At 41.9% G+C, this 27,099-nt stretch overlaps 1 protein-coding gene across 3 annotated transcripts in view; it reads left to right on the forward strand.

Moving 5' to 3' along the window:
• Positions 1-27,099, forward strand: part of LOC141954386 (uncharacterized) — a 123,725-nt gene that overhangs the window by 3,225 nt on the left and 93,401 nt on the right. For 2 of the 3 annotated variants that reach the window (XR_012632159.1, XR_012632160.1), the window contains exons 2-6: positions 10-84; positions 4,609-4,750; positions 5,278-5,376; positions 7,533-7,751; positions 9,158-9,264. The gene's annotated coding sequence lies outside the window, so the exon portion shown is untranslated. Of the gene's footprint in view, positions 1-9; positions 85-4,608; positions 4,751-5,277; positions 5,377-7,532; positions 7,752-9,157; positions 9,265-22,263; positions 22,374-23,483; positions 23,686-27,099 lie in introns of those variants that run through there. The other variant, XR_012632158.1, reaches the window with a different exon arrangement.

Raw genomic sequence — 27,099 nt, forward strand, 5'->3', positions numbered from 1 at the left:
CTTTTTCAGCTGCTGTTTTCTTTCACAGTCTTCAGAAAGTCGGAGTCTGGAGCTGCCTGAGGGGCTTTGACAAGGGAGTGTGAGGTAAGGTAGACTCTCTTGAGAAGCAGGTTTTCTGTGTTAAACATTTCCTCTCAATGTTTAACAAATAAAGCAGTTATTTCCTGTTTTGTGCTGTATTAAAGTAACTGTACAGTTTCACCTATCCACACTGTTTCCATGTTCAGAATCAATGTTTCCCAAGGTGTGTATGGAAACCATGCCCCAAGCATGGGAAAAGATCCTTGGGTCTTGTTATTTTGACTGCAGTTACACTCATGTATTAATCCAGCAATACTGAAGAACGTTGGAGGTGGTTTCTATTTTCACTCACTTTGCAATTTATTTTCAGCTGCTTTCAAACCTGGCAGCATTTTGGGAAAATCATCCCAGATAGTTTATTTGAATTCCAACAGCAGAGTTTTATTAAGAATCTCCTGTTCCATTTGCAATGAAATATACTTTACTAGTTTTTTAAAAAGAAACATTCGACCTACCTTATGACACACAGCAAAATCCTGCAGTTTCCCTTTTTAGTTTCATAACGATGCTGTGCTAAATAGTATTGACCTATCAGGTCCAATGTATTCCTTCTAAAATGACAAAAACATGGATCCATTTGAACATACATAATACCCCAATGGCATTGAGATCTATCAGACAGTAGGAAGGCACTCCATTATCCCCCTATATATTTGAAGCAATAAAAAATCTAAAAGAGGGAGCAGTTTTGCATTGGCTTATGATGGCAAAATAGGTATTTTTTTTAAAAAGTCTTTTATCAGGCTTCTCTACTTCTCTAGTAACTTTCATGCTAATTTGCTTTAAAAGTTTATGAATGGAGCATTCAGCTTTCATAAGTAGTAGGTCTCCTTGCTACATAATTCTTGCAGTGAATGAAATCCAGTTGAACTGGTGCTAAATATTTTAGGAAGGTTTTGCTCTTCCCAGCTAGCAGTTTCAACTGGTGTCATGAATAGTGGCATCAGTTTGATATTCTGCTCTATGTGACTGGGCTTTTCTGGTCGTCTGTTGTTGCAGATACATTTATGTTAATATCCTGTTGCTTCTGGAAGAAAGTCATGGTGACAAGAGCATGTTCTCTTGTTGTCTAGCTCTTCTGACTGTAGTCAGGAAGTGTGAGATCACTCAGTGTGAACTTGATTCAATCTTTTTGTGATTTTCTCAAAAGCATTTCAGAAGTGGTGATTTAGCTGCTTATGCATTGTTTTCTCTAAAATGTGTTCCCAGGGCTATGGCAAGGGGGCCAGCGACCAGCCCATTGCACAAAACGTTAGCCTGTGAACTTCAGTCTTGGTCCCACTCCCCTCACTAAGCTTCTTAAGCCCAGGTTCTTGTAGAGGTTCTGTAGCACAGAATGTCTCTTCTTCCTCAAAGCGGATCAAAGGATCGTCTTTCAAAAACAGTCCTTTAGAGCTCCACCGTTTCTTACAGAGCTCTGGGCAGGATTTTTAGACTCCTCAATATCAGGATCTAGCAAAGCCTGTTTCTAGGAGTTACAGGCAGTTTTCAAAAACAGGGAGCTATGAAGAAAATTTCCCCTCCTTTTTTTTTTTTTTGGTTTTAAAACAAAAATCTGGATCTGAATAAACACTATTTGCAAACTTCTATCATTGCAAATTGCAATCCAGGTTCCAAGGGCAACAAATGAAACTCACATTTGAGTTTTAATTTAGCTGTTGATAAAACCTTTTCATCTAGGAGACAGATGAGTAAGCAATAGCGGAAAGCAGAAGGCAGAAGTCACCTCTGTCTAAACTAGTATCCACAGCTTTACTGGGTGGGCAGTGAGCTGGGTCGTGGGAGGGTCACACTGTCTATCCTGAGCTCTGCCGTGTGTCTCCCTGCAGGATCCAGGGCATCTGCCTTACCCTGCCAGCCCTGGTTTGTCTACTCGGGTGCGTGCTCTTGGTGGCAGGGTAGTTCCTGCATGTGCATGTGACCGAGGATCGTGGTTCTTGGTGCCTTTATTTTGGGTAGAGCTAACCAGGATTAAAATGAAATGTGTTCTTGAAATGTGTTCTTTCAGAAAAGTACTTTTTTTTTTTTTTTTGAAATGGAGCTCATTGTGAGCTGATGATAGTAAAAGAGATTCAGGAGGGCCAAGGGAGAATCTGAGTGAGTATAAGGGGAGGAGCTGCGGAGACAGGAGACCTTACCTTGGCGGGGGGAGCAGTTTCCTGACTGCACGCCACGGGTGCTACCTTAATCACCACAGGAAACCCATTTAGGCAGGAAAGCAGATGTAATCAAGTGCTTGCACACTCACTCTCCAGAGTACAACTGAAGACCAGACAAATTATTCAGTGAGTTAGTGGCAGGGGGTGTGGGGGGTCCATATCTTGCCCTTTTCCCAGCCCTCCACGTGGGCGCTGGGTGCGGGGCCAGTTTCCCTCCCAGTGCCAGGACGCCACTTCCCGCGGGCAGCTGACGGGCTCCTCCCGCGGGGCCGCCCCGGGCTGCGCACGGCGGGTGTCACGGCCCGGGGGAGCGCACGGCGGGTGCCACGGCCCGGGGCTGCGCTGGTACCAGCGGCGCTGAGGAGCGCAGAGCCCAGCGGACCTCCGGGAGGACCCTGCAGGTCCCGCTTACCGGGACAGGTTTCCTCCGCGCTCCGCTGCCGGCTCGGCCGCAGACCCCGCGGCGCTCCCGGGATCGGAGCCTCGGCCGCGGCACAGGGCCGGTGCCCGGTTGCGAATGGGGCCAGCGGCCCCTCGGCGGAGCGGATGCCCGCAGCAAGGCAGAGCCCGGCGCCCGGTGGCGCCCCCGGCCCCGCCGCTGCCGGGACGGGCGCGCCTCATTCCGCGCGCGGCAGCGCCCTCTGCCGTCAGCCGCCGCCACGCCCGGTGCCGTGTCCCGGCGTGCACCGCGCGGCCGCGAGGGGCGGTGGGGCCGGTCCGAGCCGCCCCGCCCGCCCGGGGCGCCTGGGGCGGGCGCTGACACGGCAGCGGGGCCCGGGCAGCTGCCCCGCCCCGGAGACCCGGCTCACCCCAAACCCGGTGGCTCCGCAGGTACCGACCCCCTGCTCCACCTCACGCGCGCTGCTTTTCTCCGGTAATCGGTGCAACCCTGGCATCTGTTAGAATGATGTTGGTCATTTCCAGGTTCTAAGAGATTTTTGAGGAAAACTACAAGGTGATTAATATTGTAATTTCATAGGCTATTATGGAGCAATCAATATGATTAAGGAAAGAAGGGACTCAATAGTTTTTTTTCAATGGGATTATCAAATTGTGAAGTAAACATTCAGCTGGTAGACAATTCATAACATAATTTCATGAGCTGTGCTCATTAGTCATATTTGCTGTGAAGACTGACGTTTTATTTCCATCTTGAACATGTCCAGCTTCAAAACCCATGGATTGTTTTGCTTCATATATTAAAGAGCCTTCTGTGATCAAAGTGTACTTTCCCTCATAGATTCTTACATAGTATATCTTAGATGAAACCAGCATATGGATATCTGTAATAGCTTTCTAAACTGGAAATTTCTTTGCAGTTAGATTTACAATTATGCAGATTCTGGGGCAAAGACCATTTGGTTTTGGTTATTTTCTCATTGCAGAACATACTGGGAAACTTTTGGAAGAAGTGTTACCCAACTGCAGAACTAGATACTTAGATGCTGCTAAACATACGATATTACTTTTATTTGTAATGACAGATGGATAAGAAGCTATCTTTGCTCAATCAAATGCTGTTTAATTTCAATTACTAGAAGAAAGCCTGAGTTTTTAATCCCATAAAGATCATCCCTAAACTGACTTCAGAATTAAAACATTTAAAATGTATCTCTACAGGCCTGAATTTTACAATTCTCCTTCCAGGTCTGACCTACTTTTACTCTGTTTTTCACTGTCTTCCAAGTTGTTCTCTGCTAACCCATTGACCTTTAAGAGATTAGGAGGGCACAATATTGTTATTTCTTTCTGGTGTTCAACTGTTTCCTAAGTGTTTTACAAGCATGCGCCTACAATTATTCCAGTTTTATGCTTTATGAACAGCAAAACTTTCATATGCATGCTTCTTAGCTCTGCAGAGGATTGTTCAGGTTTCATGGACTCAAGGAGTGGTTTGGGTGGGAAGGGGCCTTAGAGATCATCCAGTCCCATCCCCCTGCCCTGTGCAGGGACACCTTCCACTAGCCCAGGTTGCCCAAAGCCCCGTCCAACCTGGCCTTGAACCCTTCCAGGGAGGGGGCAGCCACAGCTCCTCTGGGGAACCTGTGCCAGGGCCTCACCACCCTCACAGGGGAGAATTTCTTCTTATACCTAATCTAAATCTCCCCTCTGTCAGTTTAAAACCATTTCCCCTTGTTTTATCTGTTTCCTGTTTCTCAGCTCATTCTATGCATGCTAAGCTCAAATTCCCTGTTCAAGGTCCAAAATAGCCCTTCAGAGAAGCGTAGGCCAGGGAATGAGGAGGACCTCCCTTTAAAAAAAAAATATTTTATTTCCTGGCTTAAAAATGTAATTTACATGGAACTACAACTGACTTCAAATTCCAAGAAAACAGCCCAGAAACCATAATGGACTCCCATTCTGACAGGGACAATGCAACTTGCATCATACCACTGGCATCTGTATTGCTGTTTCCATTTCCACTGAGTAATTGTCGGAATGTTGGACCTGGCAAGACTGCCTCTGTCTCAGAATGCAGCTCAGGAATTGCTCCCTGGACTACAAAGGAGGTGAGAAGGGACTGTGCTTCTCCAATTGTCTGAGCAAATAGTCTGCTCCTTTGTTTCTTTCACACTTTTTTATTTTTTAAAATATATTTACTTGCTTAGCATCAGGAACTTGCATGACAGATCAGTCTGCAAAGCTTATACGAGGCTGCTGACAATTATGGTTGGAACCCCCAACAACTGCACTGGCCTGGTTTTCTCTTTTTAGGAGTGTCCAGAATTTGCTGTGCTTCAAATCCTGGCCTATCTCTGAAACCTGCTTTTCAGAAAAAGCATTCCAAGTCTGTAAAATCACAGAATGCTGCAAACTACTTAATTTCTACATCAAGCATGATCCAGGTATTATCTCTAGCATCTCCTCTTAATGGCCAAAATGGGAATTAGGATAGAAGACAACTTTGTTTTATTTTCTGTTCTCTCCCAGTAAGTAGCTCTCAGTCCCAGTTTGGCTTTTTGAGTCCCCTCGCAGCTCTCCGCTAAACAAACAAGAGGTATTCATCCAATTACCAGTTACTATACTCTCTTTGCAGATTCCTGCTGCTCTTTGGGCCTGAATTCTCTCTACTGAGATAGATTTCCAATTATGTGAGTTGCACATCCACTTTGATTCAGCAACTCTTCCTGCTAAGGTAAGTTCCTCTGCAAGGTGCAGATGAGTGGTCCTTAGTATTTGCACAAACGACCATCCTGTGTGTGAGTTCAGTGAACAGGGCTTGTCTGCAGAAAGACTGATGATGACATAGTTTGCAAGCTCATGTAAATAGTCACAGCATGCACAGCCTCTTAGGCAGGACTGCATGTGTTCTGAAGGAACATTTCCACTAAATTTTCCCTACCAAAGGAAGAACAGAAATAAGGTTCCATATCATAGTGAACTATCTAATATCATCTTTAACTTAAAAGAATGCACTCCCCTCCAGAAAATCAAAGGAGACAAATATATATAATAGAAGTTGGAATTGGTTTGCATGTTTGTGAAGGGCCCCCTTCACACATTTTTGCCATAGCAACATCCAGTTCTCAGAAGTGGAGCGTTTCCTTTACTTGGGATGAAACAAAGCATTGCCCGGAAAGGAAACTTTGTCTGTGGTTAATGTTGCCCCTGGACAAGAAGTGACTGTTACAAAAAGCAGGTTGCGTTGGTTTTGCTACCCATTAAGCAGTAGCACATTCTGGGCAGTTGACGTGGATAGGTCCATGGACTATGTATGATAAAATGTAATGAATGCCCATGAAATGTGTTAATTGGGCTTCATTTCCCTGAAGGATTAGAAGAGTAAGGAGATGCTTTGTTTCCCAGGAAACCTGGGCTAGAGGGTAATAACATGATCTGTCAAACTGTGGAAAATACTAAGGAAAAACAGGTTATCAAAACTGTTGCTCAGGGTTTAATGAGAAGGAATTCTTCTGCTATGTACGATGGCGAAGATAATTTTGAGCTAATCTATCTGGTTGGGTCAGCATGGAAAATGAGGTATGGAACTAGTTCTATGATGAATCATAGGGGGTCCGGAACAGCTGTACAGGGATTAATTTATTTGGCCTAGGCCTAAGAGTCTCCGCTGTGGATTACATTGTGACCAAATACTGAATATGAATGCTTAGACCACAGAAGTGAATGGCATTTGCCTGTTCTTCAGCCTGATTTTATGTTATTGAATATACATTTCTTTCCTACCATGCTTTAAAACACAAACCCCTTATATAGCTTAAAAAACATGCCAGCAATAATAGTGTGAGATACTGTTTCTTCACATGGCCTTTCTGTCCTTATAAATGGACAATTTCCAGGATATATGGCATATTACAACACAAGCTTTAAACACAAAGTAAAAAATGTTTTGAAAAGGGCATCTGTAGAATGAGTCTTTAATGAGCCTTGATTCAAAGAGCTGAGATGCTCTTCCTGAAGTACAACATATCCTGGCACTGCCTACCTGCTCCTTTACTCCCTCTTTTTTTGTATGTGATCCTTAGACTTCCTCTCCATGTTGTCTTTAGAGACTTACTGTGTGCTCTTTCACATCATAACTGAAATTGTTCTGGAGCTAAGGTAGATTTCTTCATGATAATTATTCCAAGAGGAGCCATCTTCATCTTTGCCATGCTGCTTTGCAATGGAGAACATGCTGTTGTTCTCTCAGCAGTAAACACTTTTCCTTGACCTAAAAGGAGAGGATCCAAATGCATGTTTTGTTCAGTTCTGTGGTATGTTCACTTATACGTGGCATGTTAAAAAATAATTGTGCCTTAGCATTCCTCCACCACTAATAAGAATGCCCTGTTCAACCTGAACCCTATCCCTCCAAAATCAGTGTGCTGCTTTTCACTCTGAAACTAAAAATACCACAAGGTAGAAACTAGAAACCTTGCTGTATGCACTGCTGGAAAAAAACATAAAGATAGATCCTTACCTGTACTTCTCATTATAAAGTAAGATCTTAATACTCCAAAACTATAATATCCTAAAATGCTTACTTAGAGTGTCAAAGTCAGGTAACAGTCAGGCAATGCAAAGAATATGGCCCAAGCATCAGGCCTTAAAAACCCATTTTATTCTTCAAATATGCTATACTGGCCATAGTGGAGAATGTGACTAAGTACAAATGAAAGACTATAGTAGGGAAGGATGGCACGGGATTCAACACTCTCTTTTACAGACTTTGCAAATTCTTCTTGGACTGCATATACCAAGAAGTGGATGCATACTGGCACGTGTACTTTTCTCCTACATTTCCAGACTTCTCTGTGTGAAGGACTGACATTATAATCCTCATGCTTACAGACCAAATGCCGTGTGGTACTGCCAGTGCTCCCTGATCTTCATGCTCAAGGACACGTGAAAAGGCTGTTTTTCCAGAGCTTCTGGCTTTTGTATGTTCATTTATTCTGGGCTCAGGATGCTTTCACAGGTCTGTGAGGCATGTATCACAACCAACATGAGGCCCAGCATGAAAGTGGAGATTTTCTGCAGAGACTGGGCTACTGGAGTGATTCCAGAACTGTAAGTTCTTGAGTACTTGTCCTAGCTTAGCCTTGTGGTTTACTCCTATGTAAATCTGTTCTTCTCTTTAGGGAATTAAAAATTAACGCATAAAAAAGGGTCTAAGAGTGACTTATTTCATAGTGGTCTGGGACTGTTTATTAGAGAAAGCCTATAAAAAGCTCTGCTAATCTCTGTGCTTTATGCTATGATCTAGGCGAGGGTGTGCAGTTCTGCTCTTTGCCTGGAGGGTAACAGGGTTCCTGCACTGTGTCTCGACATCAGAAATTCAGGGTACTGGAGGGTACTGCAAGCATTGCCGGCCATTCCAGGAATACCCCTGGGGCAATTGCCTGGGGGCACATGTAATTTCATCCAGTCAGCACAGGGGTCCCAAAGGCCCTGACTCACAATCTGCATCCCAGGGTGGAATGTGCTGTTGCTGCTGTCTTGATCTGAAAATTTTCTGAGCCAAGTAGGAAAAGGAAACTGTTCCAAAGAGCAACGGAAAAAAGAAAGTTACTTAAATTCAAAGCGTATGCCTTAGGATCAAGGAAGTTTACTAGACAGGTTTTAAACTACACATTTCTGTGGTCCTTCAAAAATGCGTCAAGACTGGAATGTGAAATAAGAGATCTGAGTGGTGAAACGTGCCACATAATTTCTGCATTTCACTTTACTGACATAAAGGACAGTGATGATTTGTAACACAATGGAGAAATAACAGTTCCACTGGTGAGTTCTGTAAGTTGGGTCAGCTCCTAGGGAATGAATGAGCGATGTATTGCCTGGCGTGCTCCCACCAACAGATTCTGGCTTCAGTTCAGATCTACCTCTAGCTGGCATAATCATTCCAGCAATGGAAGGTGAAGACCATAAGCAGCAGGGAGTAGCACTTCCAGGGCTTGCATCTCATTATGATGGATGGGGTAGCCCAGCAGACATCACAAGTCCTTAAAGGGAAGTGTCTGCTTCCACAAAACTACTTTAAGCTAGGAACTGATGGAGGTTTAGACATTTTTTTCGAGTTCACTATATAATGACAGCAGCAGGAGATAATGTATGAACTGTAGCAGGTGCTCAGTATCACAGAGAAATGCTCACTAGAACCCAAGACAGATGGATATCTGAACATGTATTGTTTATTGTCTTAAAGAGTGTAAATTTGTTCCTTTTGTTGGTTAAATAGAAGAAAACAAGGGAACTGAAAAAGTCTAGTAAGCCCCTTTTTTTTTTTTTTTTTTTCTATTTCACTGCATGCTTGATGGCTTTCAATCAAGAAAGATAGCTTTTAAAACAAACAGACAAACAGCATTCTGGAGTTAAAAAGCTACACTATTAGTAGCATTTGGTTAGTGTTATATCTGGGGGACCACCAAGCTGCCTGCCATACCCTTACTATGAATGTGATTTTTCTCTTGGCACAGAAGAACTCTGCCTGTGTTGTATCAGAAGAATATTTGGACACAGAGTTCAGTTATTAAGAGAAGTTTTGGGTTCTGTTGCAAGGAATCTTCAATCCAACGAGTTTACGGTAAATGATTTTATTAATTTTTTGGGAAGATTTCTCTGCTATTTAACCTGTTCTACAGGCTACATAATGGTAATGGCTCCGCATCCAATAGCATGACTCAAGTTAGCCATGTGATAGACTGCCTTTCTTCTCCTCACTCACAGAGTAAATTTCTCTGCTGGGCTGCATGTTGACTTCAATAGTTTTTACATATATAAGGTGTCTTCAGAGCATGCCTGCTTGGTAGGTCTAGGGGTATAGGCAGAGATAAGATCCCACTCCTCTGACTGGGCAGCTTCTTTACACACACTATGAATGTTGTGGGAACTTTGTGGTCCAGAGTCTAAGCACCAGTTAAATGCAAGTGTCCCTGCAGGATGAGCTGTTGCTGAGGAACAGAATCTCAGTCACTGACAGAGGAGTCTAAATAGTTAGTTTTCTGAATTTTACCCTGAGTTACTCCCTTGCAAGGACAAAATAGAAGGGAGGGTCCAAAATGAGCTTAATTCTATCATGTAAATGCTTGTTTCTCAAATAAAATGAAATGGTGCTGAATTTTGCGTGCATCTTCCATGGAAATTTGCTAGGAAGAAGAGGAGGAACTCTTAAAAAATGATGTATCCAAAGCTATTCTTGTCCTATTTATACAAAGTTGTTGCATCTGTAACAACTGCTAGCATGTTAGAGATGTACAAAATGTCCTTCCAGAACAGACTTACTCATACTAATTCAGATACATTTGGCAACTCATAAAGGTGTTCAACTGTTCCTGTATCAGGGTAGAAAAGTCAAGTACTTTTGATTTTAAGACTGAAGTCAGTGACTGATATTTTTGTCAAGAACCTGCCACTAAGACCAAAATTTCCTTTTTCATGCTAAGTAAAATCTGCCTGTGTCTGTAGTCACTACTTATCGTATGCTTCAATATACAAAACTTCACTAGTTTTATAACCCTCCTCCCCTTCCCCAATTCCTACTAACCCCTGTAAGAAGCACTCATCGGGGACTGTTAAGTTAAAATATTTGTGGTGTGGAAAAGGAAAATCACAGCAGTACTAAGACATACTTTACTAGGATGGTCCTATTTCACATGGAACCTTATTCCAATCATGATAGAATCTGATTTGCTCTTCCTTTCCCATGCCTCCCTGAGCACTTCTTTTCTGCTTCTGGCTTGAAAATTTCTCAATTGACACCAATTTCAGGCATGCCAGAAGAATGAAAAGAAATCCATTATGCATAATGGTCATATAAACAAATTGTTTTCTTCAGAATTAGTTACTAGCTGACTTTTAAAGATGGTTAAAATTCCCATGGTGTGGGGATTCACTCATTTCTGAACTCAGAGACACTACAGGTTGGGCAAAAATGTGTGCAGAAAGAGATACACAATGATGCGAGGGGAGAATATTACTGCAAAGGGCATACTGGCACACAGACACATACACAACATGAAAATGGAGCGCGTGCAGGAGTTCAGGGGAAAGAAGGTATATAAGGCTGGGGATAGAAAGACATGAAATGGAGAGTTTGAGGGAAATACACTGATGCAATCATGCTGTGGTACTGTATGTGTAGCACAAGAGAAAATTTCTGTCGGGAGAGCTGCTGATCCCAGCCACAGCTGCTACTGCTGATTGGAAAGTTGCCAGTGTTTTAAATAGACTTCTACATTTTCCCAGGTCTTAGAAGTAAAAGAAAAGTCCATTAAGAATGGAATAGGATGAAGTGGTTAGGAAAAATGGGAAAAAAGGTATTGGAGTTTCATTACCATCTGTGAACTGTAGAGGAGAATTTGAGAGACCCAGTTCTAGTGTTTAAATTTGTTTGTGTAAAGATGAGCCAAATGACAGGACTCTTCCTTTGAAATCATTCCACAGCTGGATAGTTTGGGCTGTCCTTTATTTCCGTTGTTCTCACTCTAAATTTTCTTTTCCTGTTCTTCTTAAAACAAACATTACTGAATTCCAGAAAGCTAATACTAGGAAAGTACTCCCCCTATTCTTACACTTACATTCTCAAGCTATTTCCTTAAGCATTTACTGCAGCTACCAATAAAAGCAGATGGACCAGTGGTATGACCAGAACATATATTTGTATATTTGGTATTTCTTTCAAGTCAGTTCTGAGAATTTCATGACTCTGCTAGATGTCTGAAACAATGATAGTAGTCCACAGCCTGTACTCTTCCCATTTCTGCCTTCAGTTTGGAAAAAACAAACCCATTTGGTGCCTGAGTCTATTAGCTTTCATGGTGTGCACACTACTGAAGGTAAATAAGTGTATTAGCTTAAACAGGAAGCTTATTTCAAAGACTGTGCACCACAGCCAGGAAAGCTTCCAGAAACATATGCTCTGAGATGATCTAAGCACGTTCATTAGTCAGACTGTGAATAGCCTTAAAAGGGCCAAATTTCTTAGGGTTGAATCAGCAAGAAAAGTAATTCAAATAGAAAAGTAAGAATCACTTGAGCATTTCAGAAAATTTTTATTGTGGCCAAAAAGCTACTAAAAATGTAGTAGAAAGGAAAAAAATTACTTTGATAAATATAAGAAGTTTGGAAATATAAGAAACTGAAAAAGTAAGTAGAAGGATCATACTTTTTTCCCAGTGATGCTCTAAACCCATCTATGTCAAGAAAAAGAACCCAACAATAGCATCACTTCACAGGCAGATATAATGGTCATAAAAAATTCAGACATGTTTAGTAAATTTTGCTATTTTGTATTTTGGGGATAAAACAGATAATATGCCTGTGAAACCAGCCATAACTGTAATTCAGCAATTTTACAAAAAAAATCACAATCACCATCAATTTTTCAGTCAAAGTATTTTTTGCAGTGGCTTATGTCATAACATTCTATGGACCTGTAAAAATATTTCAGACCAAATACAAACCCTCTCATTTAGTCCCACAAAAGTGGGAAAAGCATGGACTAGATATTCTGAAACCACACTAGAGGGCACTTCTAGAGTAGGTAAAGGTCAGAATAGTAGGATGCTTATTCAGGAGCAGCAGCGATGAAATTGAACATGGCAATTAGTATTGGTGTCAGGTTGGTAGAACAATTAGTGATTTTCCCCAACAGCCTACTGTGGGGGAGTAGGTGTAAATTTCCAGGTGTAAATTTTGCTTATGGGTGATGTAAGCAATTAGGAGGAAATCATCTAAAGATTGCTGATTGATTGCAACAGTGTTTTGTCTTTGTACATGGATCAGCCACAGAAATGTGGGGTATTTGGGGAGTTTAGAAGAAAATCCAGTCTCAAATAGAGCTAATATCCAAAGAGCTGCTCTTTTCTGCTTCCACTGTATTGATCTTGCTCTAGTTTATCTTTTCCCCAAGTATAGTGTGATGCCCTGAAAAGGTTGCTTTTGTGGAAATGGAACAAACAACATTTGACAGCCTTTCTGCAAAGTGTCTGTAATAAAACCTGAAGACTAGAAAGGTAGTACAGGCCTGCCAGTAGCCCCCAATACTTAGTAACACACTTCAGAATTTCAGAGGTTTGGTTAAAAAATTTAAAAATATTGATCTGGTTCCCAATGTGGAAAACATGCATAGAAGTTTGAGCAAGGATTTGAGCTTTTGTTTGTATCATGGCCCAAGTATTCATTGTTCTTCAGACACATGCAACAAAGACAAGGTCTTTGAGCTTAACTGCTATCCATCTAATTGAGAGACAGCAACCCCAAGCCTAAGTGTTCTGAACTAATGAGTCAGATCATGATTTATACGCATGGCCGTGTTAAAAATATTTTTTGAATATTTAGTCTTTATATGCAGATCAAATTTTCTAGGTTTTCTCTGTAACGGGATGTTTCCCTTGTTCACCAAAACAGAAAAAGATGCTATCATAAAATCCCATGAATAAAAAGCACACAGTGTGATGTATGGACACACTGTACAGTTGAGTGGTACTGTGGGCAATGGCTTCTAACTTGCCAGGAGCACGTAGAAGTGCTGATACAGCATCAGCATCTATCAGCTCCCCCCGTTTTACACCTCTCCCCCAGGTTAACCTGGTCACTGTCTGCAGTTTTATTCACTTAGCAGCTACAGAAAGTGAATTTACATCTCTCTGTGATCAAGGCCTCCCTAGCGTTAGCATCTGAGCCCCACCATTTTGAGGCTGTAGTCCTGGAGTTTGGCCCCAGAGCAGGGCGACTCCCTGGGCATCTTCTCTCTTGTTCATAGAACCCATTGTTAGCAGGCGGCTGACTCCAGAGGTTGCTGCACAGCACAACTGAAAATTCATTTCCAGCAGATGATCGTATTGTACGTGTAAAACGGACTTTCCTTGAGAATTGGCAGCCATCCCCGAAATGGGCCTTTCAAACCATTCTCCTTACGCCCTAACAGCAGACACTAGAACTAAGTTCAGATTCACATCATCTTCACTCACAGTTGTCCATGAAATGAAGCTACAAGCTGCAGCTGAGTTTGTGGGCAATTTGCAGGTCTTCTGGCGAGTCAGATTTCCTAGGAAGGGCATGGGCTCCTTTTATCTACTGTGGACCATCCACTTTTTGCTAATCGCACTCACCCAGTCCCAGGGGCTGCCGGCCAATCTAGTGACCTTTCCACCTTTGTCTGTTGTGTCTCAAACAATCCTCCCCCGCCCCATCATCCTGTCCTCTTTCACATCTTAATACTCGGCTTCTTCTGCTTCTCCCACCACCACGCTGGCATCCTCTGAAGCGGTTTTTGTGTCTCTTCAAGTCCTGTACCCCCTCTCCCCCTCACACTTCTCCCTGGGTAATTTCCTTGTTCTTCGGAGCTGGAACTACCGCACCCTCCTCCTCAGCCAGGTGACAGTCCCCAGCTGTCACAAGCACCACACACTGCTCGGTCATTTCGGATCTCGCAGGGGCCCCACGAGAAGGTTCCCGGCCCCCGCTGCCCCCCAGGGCAGAGCTGCTGCAGCACTTCCCCAGCCCCGTCGCCAGCCGACCCCGGCCCCGCGCCGTTCCGAGGGTTTGCTGCTGCAGCGCCTCGTCCTGCCCGGGGCGCTGCAGCCGCCGGTCCGGGCCCGGGGCGCTCAGCCCGGCGCGACGGCGGCCGGGGGCGGAGGCGGGCGGTGGCGCGCGGCGAGGCCCCGCCCCCGGCCGCTTCCCGCCGCGGAGGGTCCGCGCGAAGGCTCCGGCGCTGGGGCCGCCCCTCGCTTGAGGCGCCCGCGCGCTCACGTGGGTGGGCTCGGCCCGTGACCAGCGGGTGGGGGCGCGCGGCCCGGCCCGGTCTGGTCCGGTCTGGTCTGGTCCGGTCTGGTCTGTCTGCCTTGGCCTGGCCTGTCCGCCTTGGCCCGGCCCGGCCGTTGCGCTTCGGCCTGGCCCGTCGCGGCCGGTCCGCCTCGCCCTGGGAGCCGCGACCGCTGAGGCAGCAGGTAAGCGGTGGTGGGGCTTGGCGGTGGGGGCGGCCTGAGGCGCTGGGCAGCCCGTGGGCCCAGTGTTAGGGGCGGCGGGGCTGTCGGCATGTGCCGAGCTCCTGCGGCTGGCCCGCCCTAGAAAGTTCTGGGCTCACCACCAGCTTGGCGTGACAGTGCTGCTGCTGCTGTTCATTGCTAGGCCTGCGGCCCTTCCTGCAGCATTGCTAGTTCCTGGTTCTAGCTCTCTTTAATTTTGCTAATTAGCTCCTTCCCATTGTGTCCCTACAAATCTTTCTTGTGTGGAGTACTTTAGTTCCTGATTCTTCTTACCCTTACTCTTTTTTCCCTCTCATTTAAACCTCTGCTTCTGGTCCTAATTCATGTCTCCAGCTGCATCTGCCCTGGTTGCTTTCTTGCATCCAGTTCCTTAAACTAATGTATTCTCTCAGACATGCTCAGCTTAGTTCAGTTGGCTAAAGGATGCCCTCCTTAGGGAGAGGAACTTGGAGCCAACCGAATTGTAATTTAACTTTTTCAGTTCCCAGCTGCATGGGCTTCCAGATAAGCCCAGCATCATACAAACATATGAAGAGGCAGCTTTCAGATCAGAGAGGGGTGCAGGAGCCGTACTGGGAGCCAGAATTGTCTTCACTGGCTGCGCTTAGTTAGTTGGCTGCCATTTTGTCCTTTTTAAGTTAAATAATTTGAAGTTGGGAAAAGCTTCTTTAAAAAAAAAATCACTTTTGTTTTTCTGTACTTGTTTCCTCATGAATATCAAGTCACCGTGGGAGTTTTTCTTGTTCACAGTAGCTTGAGGTAGGACACGTTGTTTGACAGTCTGACATGCACGCATGACGTTTCTTGTAGCAAGGAAAAACTGTGTGCAGAGGATAAAGCTTTGCTAATAGCTGGCTGAAGGCTGTTGGACAAGCCCTCACAGGATCTATGAACCAGCTCGGATCTTTTTGCATTCCATTCAAATGTAAGGTGTGCTCTTTGATCTGACTCCAGTAGCAAGCTAGGCACAGAGTGAAGTAAGAGTACCTCCATCTGTTTTCCCATGGATGAAGAAAGAGGGAGAATGTCTTGTGGCAGGTGCTGGTTTTGCTCTTTAAACTACTATTGGGTTATGCTTGGAAGCTGTTAATGAGATTAGTGCAAAAACCTGAGTGGAATAGAGTGAATGGGGATACATACCTACTTTTTACTACAGGCATGTTGATCTAATCTGTTGCTTTCCATGTATATGTATCCTGTATAGCCAGTGTCATAAGTGGACAACCTGAGCACCTGAATCCTCCAATTTTTGTAAGCTTTTGTAAAACTCCTCTTTGAAATATCTTGCAGGGTTTTTTTGCAGTTTAGTTGTAATCAGAATTTAGAGCACATGGGTAATAAGGTGTCAAATTGTAGTAACCTCTCATGAATGATTATGGCGCTGTCTACAGGTGAACTTGTCTGTCTACATGCTTAATCTTTTGGGTGCTAGGAGATACCGCAAGGCCATGGGTAGACCCACACTGCCATAGTTTTGTTAGTCTCTGGTGTAAGAATCCCTGTACTTCATTGAAAGCAGTGCTAAAAAATAAGTTAACGTGAATGGGACTTGTAAATGGGGATGATCCAAAGGCTTAATAACCTTTTAGACAGAGAATTGGGTAAGCAAAGAGGAAAGACTTAGTCTTGTTACTATTCTGTCTCTTTTTAAAACCAATATGACTTGGAGTTTGTGGTGAACTTCCTCCTTCTGTGGTATTTTTGGGTGGAAAAGAGAACAGAAATGAAAGTTTAGTGAAATTCTGGGGTGCTGAGTTGGGCTAATGATTTTGTTTCTCAGTTTAAATTAGTTTCCAAGACAATCCTTTAGTTAATTGTACTTAAGCCACTTAATACCACAGTGTGCTGCTGCGTGTGTGGCCTGCTGCTGTCTGCAGTCAGGAACATGAGCTTTCTTAGAAAAACAGCTGAAATTGGCATCAGAGAAGGCATAGAATATGGAAAGAAAAAGAGAAGTGAGGACGAGTAACAGAACAATGGATAGTAAGCATTGGCCTGGACAAAATGGCTGGGTTGCACATGCAGCTGGGAGGTGATTTAGACAGAAAGGAAGGAACTAGAGCAAAAACTTATTCGGAAGATAAGAGACATAAACAGTACTTTCCTGAGCTTTTAATAAAAACATAGGAGTCCCTCCAGTTACTGAGGTCAAACATGGAGGAGATTGACTATGTAGAGCAGGAGCCTTAGGATGTCTGGAACTGTCAACTCTCCAGTTAAATTACAGAATAGTGCTCGATGTTTGACCATGGAAAAACATGCAGAAAGCAAGCCTACTGCCAACGTGTGTCAACATATGACTTGATTTGGACAAGAGGCAGTTAAAAACATCGTGCATGGGCAGAGTTGGTAGTAGACCTGGTTTCAAAATTTTAAGCTGTAACTGAAAAAATAGCATTTGAGATTTTATGTATGGCGTTGTTTCTCTAAGCTGCATAGCTGAAGAAAATAAGACAAATGTGAGCAAAGGTATGTGACAAGTTACTGGAAAGTCAGTCTTTCTCCTTGATTGTTTTCAGTAAAATAACCTGCATTAGTTACTTGTGCTTCTTAGTGCATACAAGGATGTATCAAGTGAAGTTACTGGGGTAAATGACAATGAATCTTGTGTTGGCCAATATTTTCTGTAACTTAACCTGGGTAATGTAATGGAAACTCCATAAGCGATTTATGAATGACAACGATCTGTAAAAAGCTGCCAGAATGGAGGAGGACAGAACTAGAATTATAAATGACTGACAGATTAGAGAAAACCTCTAAAAATATAGCTAGAACTTAATAATAACATAAACCATCATGCATTTGTGTAGGAATAAGCACCATCACACATGCGGCATTGGAAGTAAATAGCCAGGTAAGCTCTTTAGTGAAGAATCTGCGAGATGCTGCAAGCTGAGCAGAAAATGCTGTAGGGGAGGAGGCAAACATACTGCTTATTATGGACAGATCGCAATTTGAGATGAACATGACAATCCGCATTCACGCAGCCTATTCTGGGTTCTGCTCCCCAAGAAAGGTGGGGACCACTAGGGGACAATCCGGACCAACTTCCAGCTCTCTTATCCCTCTGAGTTGTAAACATGAGATAATTCCAGGATATCTCTTGCATATGTCCTACATATGTCTCAAATCTTTACACTGTGAGCTCTGCAAACAAATAATGCAAAGAATAAATATTAAAGTGCAGCCCAGATGAGGTAGTATCAGAATGTAGACAAAAAATATACAAGTGACAAAAGCAGGATGAATGTGAAAGCTTGCTTCTTTGTAGCACTGCAATCAGAATACTGCTTTCAGTCTTTATTTAGCTGTCTTGTTTCGATGCTCAGAAATGTAGGAAGTCTAAATCCATTTCCCTGTTTTTGACAGTAAGTAGTTGAATGCCTTTTTTTTTACCAGTCTCTTCTGTGTTTCTAGGCTAGGGAAGTAAATTTTCATGGATCCTTATGGAAGGTGGTGATTCAGAATGCCTTTGAAAATTGTCTGTACTGCTGTTCAAAAGATGTTTTAAATCACAAGATTTCTCTTGCTTCTGATGTTGGTTTATATCTGGTTCTCTTTCATGACTTTTGCAGATCCTTGAGAATTAAGCACTTCTGGCTGTTCTGCTGGAATTGAGATGTTAAGGGAGAGTCACTCTTCCCACATCACCAATTTGTCTTTACACCCACATTTATGTTGGATGTTCATGTGCCTGCCTCTTGTATGCTTCACAGGCATGCCCTGCTGCAAACAGCTGAGTAGATACAGATCAGTTTTTGCTCTGACTCAGTATGGTGTTTTAATGCTTTTAAGGTAATGATGTTTTTTTAAGTGGTGAAAGTGGGATCATCTACCAGCCTTTCCTGACCTGACTACACAATTGATGACTGCCAACTTCTCTTGATCCTGCACAGGAAGGACATGGATATCCCATCAAAACAATGCTCATTACTGATCATTTCAAATTCTTTTTTTCTGAGCAGTAATTTTGACGTTGGTTTTTGGTGACTCTGTAGTGAATTCTGGATGAGGTACTCTTGGTCCTGTACTACTGGTGACATTTAAATGTGTCTTGTAGCCTGTCTGATAAACCTGACAATTTGCAGCTTGCCTATAATGACACTTTGTATAGCAAATGTTTTTGAAGCAGTATCATCTGTTTCATAGGTTTTATTTCTTTCAGGATATCAAAACCCTCCTGTGTTTGAAGAGGTTAGGGTTTTTTTTGCTCTTTGCAAGAGTTGCAAACTATTTACTAAGCATATAGGCTCCAATGTGGGCAGAGGTATTGTAAAAAGAACCATACGACTGAATTAACATCCTCCAATGAGGAAAATGGCTGGAAGCAGCTTGGGTCTCTGCATTGAGCTGTTAAAGTTGAACTTCCAAGTTAGTAATCAAAAGCTGAAACCAGATGGGAGTAATGTGAAAAATATGTTGCAGAGAAGATCAAATGAAAGAAAGAAAATGAAAATGTTCTCAACTGGCTGCAGAGTTCCTTCAGAAGGAACTTTATAGGAGAGTAACCCTGTTCATACTTTATTTTGTGTCTAGGTGCACACAGGTGAAACAAAGGCAGAGCCTTGTGGAGCTGGGGTGTGCATTGCAAAGTTGCTTATGCCAGCATTGAATAGCTCAGGTTTCCTGTGTTACTAAATCAGATTTAGGAAACTAACAGGCTTTCTGTGATCTCCCAAGGCTCTTTTAGCAGTATCCAGCTGAAAAAGCAAAAATTGAAAGCGTCTCCTCTGCTGGTAAAATTTTGTTCTCATTTCTTTTACTTTGAGGCAGTAGGATGACTTCTGTGCCCTCATGTGGAAGAGCAAGAGTTAGAAGGATTTGAACCCTCATGATCCAAAGATCCAGCAATTCAGGAAGGAGAAGGGAAAATAAATAATTAAATCACTCTAACAAGCAAGATGTGTCCTTATTCAGAGAACAGGAATACCATTCTTTCCTTCTTTGGGGAATACATGAGCAGAAAAATGAACCCAGAGACAATAACATAAGAGTGTTGTCAAAGTATTCCAAAAAATAACTGAAACTTGTGCAGATGCCAAGTCTAACTTTGGCTGATTCTCTTTTAGGAATTTTGTAGAGCAATTTTCTGAATTCTATTAATATAACAAGCAAATATACTTTTGAGTGCTTTGGGTCTACACTGGGAAGTAAAGGTGATTTTTTTGTAATTTTTCAGAGGCCAAGAGCATCTATGATTTTGAAATACTTAAATGTTATATATAATTTAAAAGATGGTTAAATGTTAAGGGAAGGGAAAGGGGAATGAAAAGAATACACAGCAGAAGTGGAACCAAATTTCAAAGGTAAGAGTAATATAATGATAATTGGTATTTTTTTGGACTGCCTGCCACAGTAGTCGGCAGTAGCAAGTTTCTTTGCTTCCTCCATACCCAGCATTCTGAGTTTTGTATAAGCTAGTGTTTTGCCACTGTTTGTACCGTAGCAGCACACAGCAACGTGGTCTGTGCTGCCAGCAATGTAAATGGGGCCCACTGTTGTTTAAAATAGGAAGAGGGTGCCCTGTCAATTGAGCAAACACCATGATTTTTTTATAACATAATATACGTTAGCACTGTTAACCTATCAAGTGATACATCTCAAGGTGGTTGATAGCAGAGGTATCAAAGGTATGACAGAATGTGAGGTAAATGATGCATGTTGGTAATGGTATAGGATATATGCAGTCTATGATAATGGATGTTTATAATGATACAGTCTGTATATGCCAACCATGGCAAGAAAGATGGTGAGGGGTGGTATGTACTTGTCTCTTAGTTGATTACTTTCTGTAGCATTTTGCCTTCTGCTACAGTAGGTTTGTGTCATGCAACTGAATTGTACGTTGCTGTGTCCTGCGTAATTCAGAAGGGACTGAACTCTTCCCACTGTTGAAGTGCATTTGTCTTTCCCAGACTCCTGGTAGCATTAGCGTATCCTCAAGGCCCAGTTCAAATATGAAACCATAGCATTTTTGGTCATAGTGCAATGAATAATACTGTATATAGATTTCTTTCACTCTTAAGCCTGTTCAAGACAAATATTTGCCTGAACATCCATATCTGTGGTGGCCATGTGGAGATTAATAAAATCTGTTACTCTGGGTTTCAGCCTGTAACTTAATGAATACAAATTTGCAGTTGTCTCTTAGTGAAGTTGTGTTAATTAGGATAATTTAATAATGCAGCTGCTAGCTAGTCTTCCTCCTGCTGTAGTCCTCCTCTTTCTCATAGATCCTGAGATTTGATGATAAAATTTTCTGGTATTTTTCCTCTTCCTGTAAAAGCATAAGAAGTATTTCATTATTGAGTGGCAAGATATATGTTATTGATTAGGTTCTTCATAACTCATACATCTCAGAACCATAGGGGTTTTAATATGTTCTTTTGTTTGTGGCTTAAATTGTACCCAGATCTTTACCAGCTATTAAGTGAGTATGCATGCTGGCCTTCTCTTGTACGCATGCGGTTTTGGCCATTGTTGGAAACAGGGTGCTGAAATAGCAAACCTTTGTTCTGACTTGAATACATCACTTTTTTTTTTTTTTTTTAAACGGTCTAAACATATTCTTAAAATGTGCAGTGGAGCTACAGGCAGCATGGAATTTTCAGGGAGGACTCTTTCAGTTAAATCAGATTTTTTTCTATTCCTTTTCTTTCTGCTATGCATGTTATTTAACTTCAAGCAATTGTATTTATCTTAGAAAAAGATCTTGTAATTGAGTTGAAGAGGTGGTGCATTTGTGTCTCATGGTGCTCCATTTATATAAAATGGGGCCTCAGTTGAGCAGCCTTGGAATGTGTTTGTGTGGATGAGTAAGATCAACTCTTGGTAGTATCTTGAGTAGGTGTTTGTTTCCAAAGATGTAAGAAACAGTCTTTTAGAGTTATAAGTACATTAAAACATACCTTTCTCTGAAAAAGGAAAAGAATTCTTTGCTGCTCTGAAATTTGTGTTCCTTTCATCAATGTAGAAGAAGTGAGATGCATTGGATGAGCCATAGTGGAACCAACAGTCCCGCTAAATTCTCTTAAGTAGCCATTGAGCTTTAACTGTCTTTACATGTTACTTTTTGTCTAGGGGTATAAAAATAGGCCATAGCAGTATTGCTGAGTCATGCTAACCAGCCTCACGACCTCTTTGCAAGAATCTTCTCACTTGCACTTCTTAGGTCTTTGCATGTAAGAACGTTGCCTGCTTCATAGAGACGCCATCTGGGTTTCCAGAGCTGGCACGGTATGCTAAGGCTTCCCCTGCGCCCCTTCGGGTAGAGCTTATCGCAGGGCTGGCGGTTTGGATGGTGTGGTCCAATACAGGAGGCTGAATGTTTATGTGATTCCTTGTTAATTCCCAGCTCCCTCAGAGTCTTACATTTATGCAAAAGAAAGAGGCTAAATAGGGGCTTAGATAATTTTAAAGTAATACCAAAATCCTGTTTAGGTTCTAAAAGCTGCGGAAACTGTTTTTGACAAGCTTAAGAAGGTGTTTGGTTTTGTTGCTGTTGGCTCAGAGGTCCTCTATTTCTTGTCTCTGTTTTTTTCTAATTTCCTGCCCTGATAAAATGAACTATTCTGCTGATGGACCTTGAAGTTTAGCCCCTCCTTCCTGGACCAGACCGTCCTCAAAGACACCACAATTACCAGCTTCCCAAGTTGAGAAGAGTGGTCTCAGCTTTGTGCTGTTACTGCTTCAAAATACACCTCAGGTAAAGTCTAAGCCATTGTTTGTAACGTAAGTTTACATGATTTGTCATAAAGTAACACTGTGACATTCTGCTTATTCCATCACACTGAGAAAATAAATTCAAGAAATTTCACTTTGACCTCTGGCTTAGAAATGAAGTGAATTTAAACATTGAGAATAAACATAAAATGAAGGACATACAGTTTAAGAACGAGTAAGTCATTCCTACATTTTCTGACTGTTTCTTTTGCTGTTGATTAGTCTCTGGTTTACAAAGCATCTTTTGTGCATTCACAGCAAAGATGTGAATGAAAGTAGCTAGCACTATGTCTAAAAGTAATTTAACAATAATAGTGAATTAGTTTTTGTAATGTTACCTGTGATCAGTGGCAGACCAGAAACTGTCTCCAGATGATTTCAGTTTCTCACATCTTCTAGGTTCTAAACAGCTTTAGGTAACAACTAACAGCTTTAGGCAAACAAAGAGTATAAGAAAAACTGAATAATGGTGTCACCTGAGTCAGAAAATATATTCATAAGTATGCTGTTACAAGATGTAAGAATGCAGTTTTAATGAACTTCTAACAACATGTGTCAAACTTACAGACATAATTCATTATTTCTGTGTTGTATGAATGTGTGTAAATAGTAACTGCTATTGAGAGCAATAAGAGGAACAAAAATTGATAGAACTCACTTGAAGGGACTAAAAATGCAAGACTGTGCAGCTTGCATAGTAGTTTTCAGGCAAATTGAAGGCAAAGGCAAAAATGCCTTTGAGAGTAGAAATGTTTTGAGCGAGAAGTGTTATAGAAATAACTTCAATGCCTTGAGTGGAATCTACACAAGTAGAATGAGTCCAAACACCTCTAGTACAAGAAAAGGGGAAACCAATAGGAAGGAGAACAAAACCCCAAACAACTGTTTAGAGATATTGTTCCAAACTAGTTGGTGAGAAGAAACGAGTAGAGGCATAGGTTAGGTTTAAGTGTTGGGAATTGAGAAGGCAGAGGTTCTTAAGGAGCTGAGCTGTAGTTAAGGAAGTGGAGCTTCTGCATGTGCTGTATCATTGGCTTTTATTGCTGGAAATATTTTGGTAGAAGTGTTTTATCATTTTGCTTTCTGTCCACAGTGGAACAACTTGTGGCCTAACTTGGTATCAGAGCTAAGTCTCTAAAACACTTGAGACACTAAAGGAGCCATTAGTATTGCTACAGAATTATAAGTTGTGATGGACATAAACTCTCTGCCCCCAACCATTATATGCTGTGTCACTCCTGACTCCACAGAAGGAGCTGTGGTTGGACTTCAGCTGTTCCAGAAAATCTGTTGCAAAATCTGTAAGTAAAATGTGAGTGCAGGTAGAAATGTTTGAGGAGGCAAAACTACTTAGGTGGGAGACTGTCTGTGCCTGGCATCCAAAGGCAGCCACGCCGAGTTCTGTTTTTACCTAGTGATAGTGACCGTGTGCTCTTGGTACTTCTCTGTGGTGGTTTTGATCACAAGGGTCTCATTCGTCATCTTTTTTTCTTTGCTGTGGAAGCTATTGTATATAGGGGAATAGTTGCTTCTCTCAGCCTGCTGGTTATGCTCTGGCAAGTGCATCGTAGGAGAGGTGCTAAGACCATTTTCCTGCTTCCAATTTCATGCTGCATTTGTGTTTTCCAACTCACAGTCCCCACATGCTTACCTCTCATGTTTGATCACTGAATGAAGAGTACAGTCTTTTTAGCTAAATTTCCTAAGGACTCTTGAAACCTAAAATCTAGCAGGTCAGGAGGGAGAGTGTTCGGAGGAGGAGGTTAAAGTGATAGCTTCCTTTTCTAGTTTCCCCATGCACCTCCTTTCGTCCTTTTGGTTTCCATTTCTGGACTGTCATGATATTTGAGTTACACAGAGCTGAACCAAGTGGTTGGTGTTTGAGATCATGAGCATGACTGCACATTTGCTGGATGCTCAGTTTTTTTGGCCTGAAATCTCTTTGGAGTATTACTCCCGGTGAATAGGTCATGCCCTCTGAAACATACAATCATAGCATGACATTTTTTAATGTCTTTCTGTACCCTTACATTCTGTTATAGGCAAACCACAGGCACATCTCTCAGGAGTGTTGTTCGGTGCAATACTTTGTCTAAACATTTTCCCACTGGATGTAATCCAGTCTGGGATCGCAACTGTCGTGAGAATGCAACAAATCATTCTGGGAAGTATCTAAATTTGCCCCTATTGGTCAAAGCAATGTTTATGCACAGCCAGAACCACATGACAGAGGAGAGGGTACTCGTGAACCCTGTTAGTAATATGTGCTAAAAAAATACCAGAGCTCCCAATTTTTTGTATGGGTAAACCTCAAAACTACTGTTTGCTAGTTTGAACAGCCCCTGATTTGAACACCATTGGAAAAAAGCCAGGAAAGCAACTGGAGTCAGCTCAGAAACGTTTTTTATTCTCGTAGCCACTTTATTCAGACAAACTAACAAAAAACCTCAAAAAACTCCCAACAAAAAAGCCTTTTCAGAAATGTACATTTTCTTTGAAAGAGTATTTTAGGGCTTTATAGTGATTGCTTGAGATGTAGTACCTACATGAAGACTGCCAGTAGGAAACTGTCAAACATAAAATAAATGCCATATGTGTACACGTTGTTGCACATTTTCAGTCCTGCCTCAGATCAGCATAAATCACTGTTCACTATATGTGTATATCTCACTATGTCATATATGTATCACTGTATCATATATAATCACTATATAGTAACACCCTTACATCTACAAGGTAACTGAAAATTATCAGCCTTGCGAAGAGGTATATTTAGCAGTTTTCCAGTGGAGTGAATTGCAGAGCTCTCATACAAACAGGGCAAATGACCAAGAAAGTACTATTTCCATGGGTTGCTCTGAACACTCTAGCGGGTTGGATTTGTCTCCAACTGTAACTGAAGCTCAAGTTACAAAATACAACATTTAATACATATCTGAGGGAAAGATCTAAGGTACTTGGATGATAGAGGCTCTGTCAGGCAAAGAGTGAAGGATGTTGGCAGGAGCACTGGCGTTGTTGCAGCCTGTTCTGCATGAGCTCTGGAGGATAAAATGTGCGTCGTTCCTATCTTAAGCAGCTAAAACTGTGGCCTGGTTGCTCCTGCTTCCAACTGCTGTTTCAATTTAGGGTATTGACAGGGAAGATCCTTTAGGTAAGGAATAATACCTGTTTTAAAGGCCCAGATTGACAGGGCCCCGCTGTGCATGGTCACCTGCCTGGTGAGTGAGTTATGGCATCTTCTGTGCCTTATTAATCAGGGTGACAGTTTGAGAAACAAACAGGCAGCAAAATAGAAACTGAAGATTTATGGGTTTAGGTGCAAAGTAGGTAAGTATTGTGAAAATGGGCAAAAATAGAAGTGAGAGCTGCTGCTGTTGAGGAACATTTAAATGATCATAATAAGCTAGATCCTGAGCACAAAAAAAATGTAGTGCATGACAATAAAAATAAGAATGGGATGGAGAAAATTCACTAAAATAAAATGGAAACATGCAAACTGCAAGACAGCCTGTTTGGTTTTTAAGTTGTTGGCTTTAGCTGGGTGCTTAGTAGTACAGCTGTTTCCTAAATATGTCTGCATTATTAAAAAAGGCAGCAGTTTGTAAGTAAATACAGGGTGATGCTGAGAAAGTGACAATATTAAATGTTTGTTGAATCACCTCACCTTTTATGCTCAAATATCCTGTTAGAACTAGATAACAAAACCCCAGAATTTGTTGACTTGTCTTGTAGTGTAAGATCAATGGCAAGACTGCTGCAGGTGTGTGCTTTATCTGAGGAATGACTGGTTGCTATGAATGTAAAGAATAAACTCTTAAAATAAACATAATTTTTCAGCCTAGTCCTGAAGAAGCTAGGAGCAGTTCCAGTGTGCAAACTCTAATTTATTAATTTGATTATGCCTATTTGCCCTTGCAAAGCTTTGATGTTTGGAAGTCAGTGTTTAAGCCTTGCTTCAGATGACGGCTGTATTGGAAGTTATTAATCACTGAATGAGTCATCTGTTCACCTGCATTAGACAATGTCTAAGCAGTATGATAAAGTTGAACATGACCTGAGTTTAGGGTAGATGGGATAAATATTATTTGTTTAAATTTGTCCCAAATCCATTGTAGATAAGACACTCTGTATGATAAATTCTCCAAAGAAATGTTTGGTTATTTTTAAACAAATCAGAAAATTAGGACCTGTAATGTCTTTAAGACACTGGTGAAAAATAGAGGGCAATTCAGCATTTCAGGTGCAAATTTGAAGGAAATTTCTAGGTTGATTATAACTTAAGTTGGTGGGACACCATCTTCTTCCATTTTCAGAATGATAAATCTCTTGATGTAACTTAATTGGGTGTAAAGTGGTGCATTTGTGAGTAGTGCTGAGCTTATATGGAAGTCTGCTGCTCCTGGAATGTATGGCTTTAACTTTCATAGTGCAGCTCTCCTCCTCCTGCTGGCTGTGGAAATTGTAATCAGAGTAACTGACTCAACTCAGGACACAGCAGAAGGAGGCTTTAACTTTTTTCAGAAACTTTATCGACACAGTTCTCCCTGCTCTGGGGACTCTCTCACAGTAGCAACAAGGAGGAAGCGTGAAAACCTCAACAGAAGGTTGTCAAGTGCAAGTAAACCAAACATTTTTTATTTTTTCCTCTTCCATATGTCAGCAATTAGTCATTAATTGTAACAATTGCTGTGCTTTGGATTCAGTAT

The sequence above is a fragment of the Strix uralensis genome, chromosome 24 (genome assembly GCF_047716275.1).
Source record: "Strix uralensis isolate ZFMK-TIS-50842 chromosome 24, bStrUra1, whole genome shotgun sequence".
NCBI classification, from domain to species: domain Eukaryota; kingdom Metazoa; phylum Chordata; class Aves; order Strigiformes; family Strigidae; genus Strix; species Strix uralensis.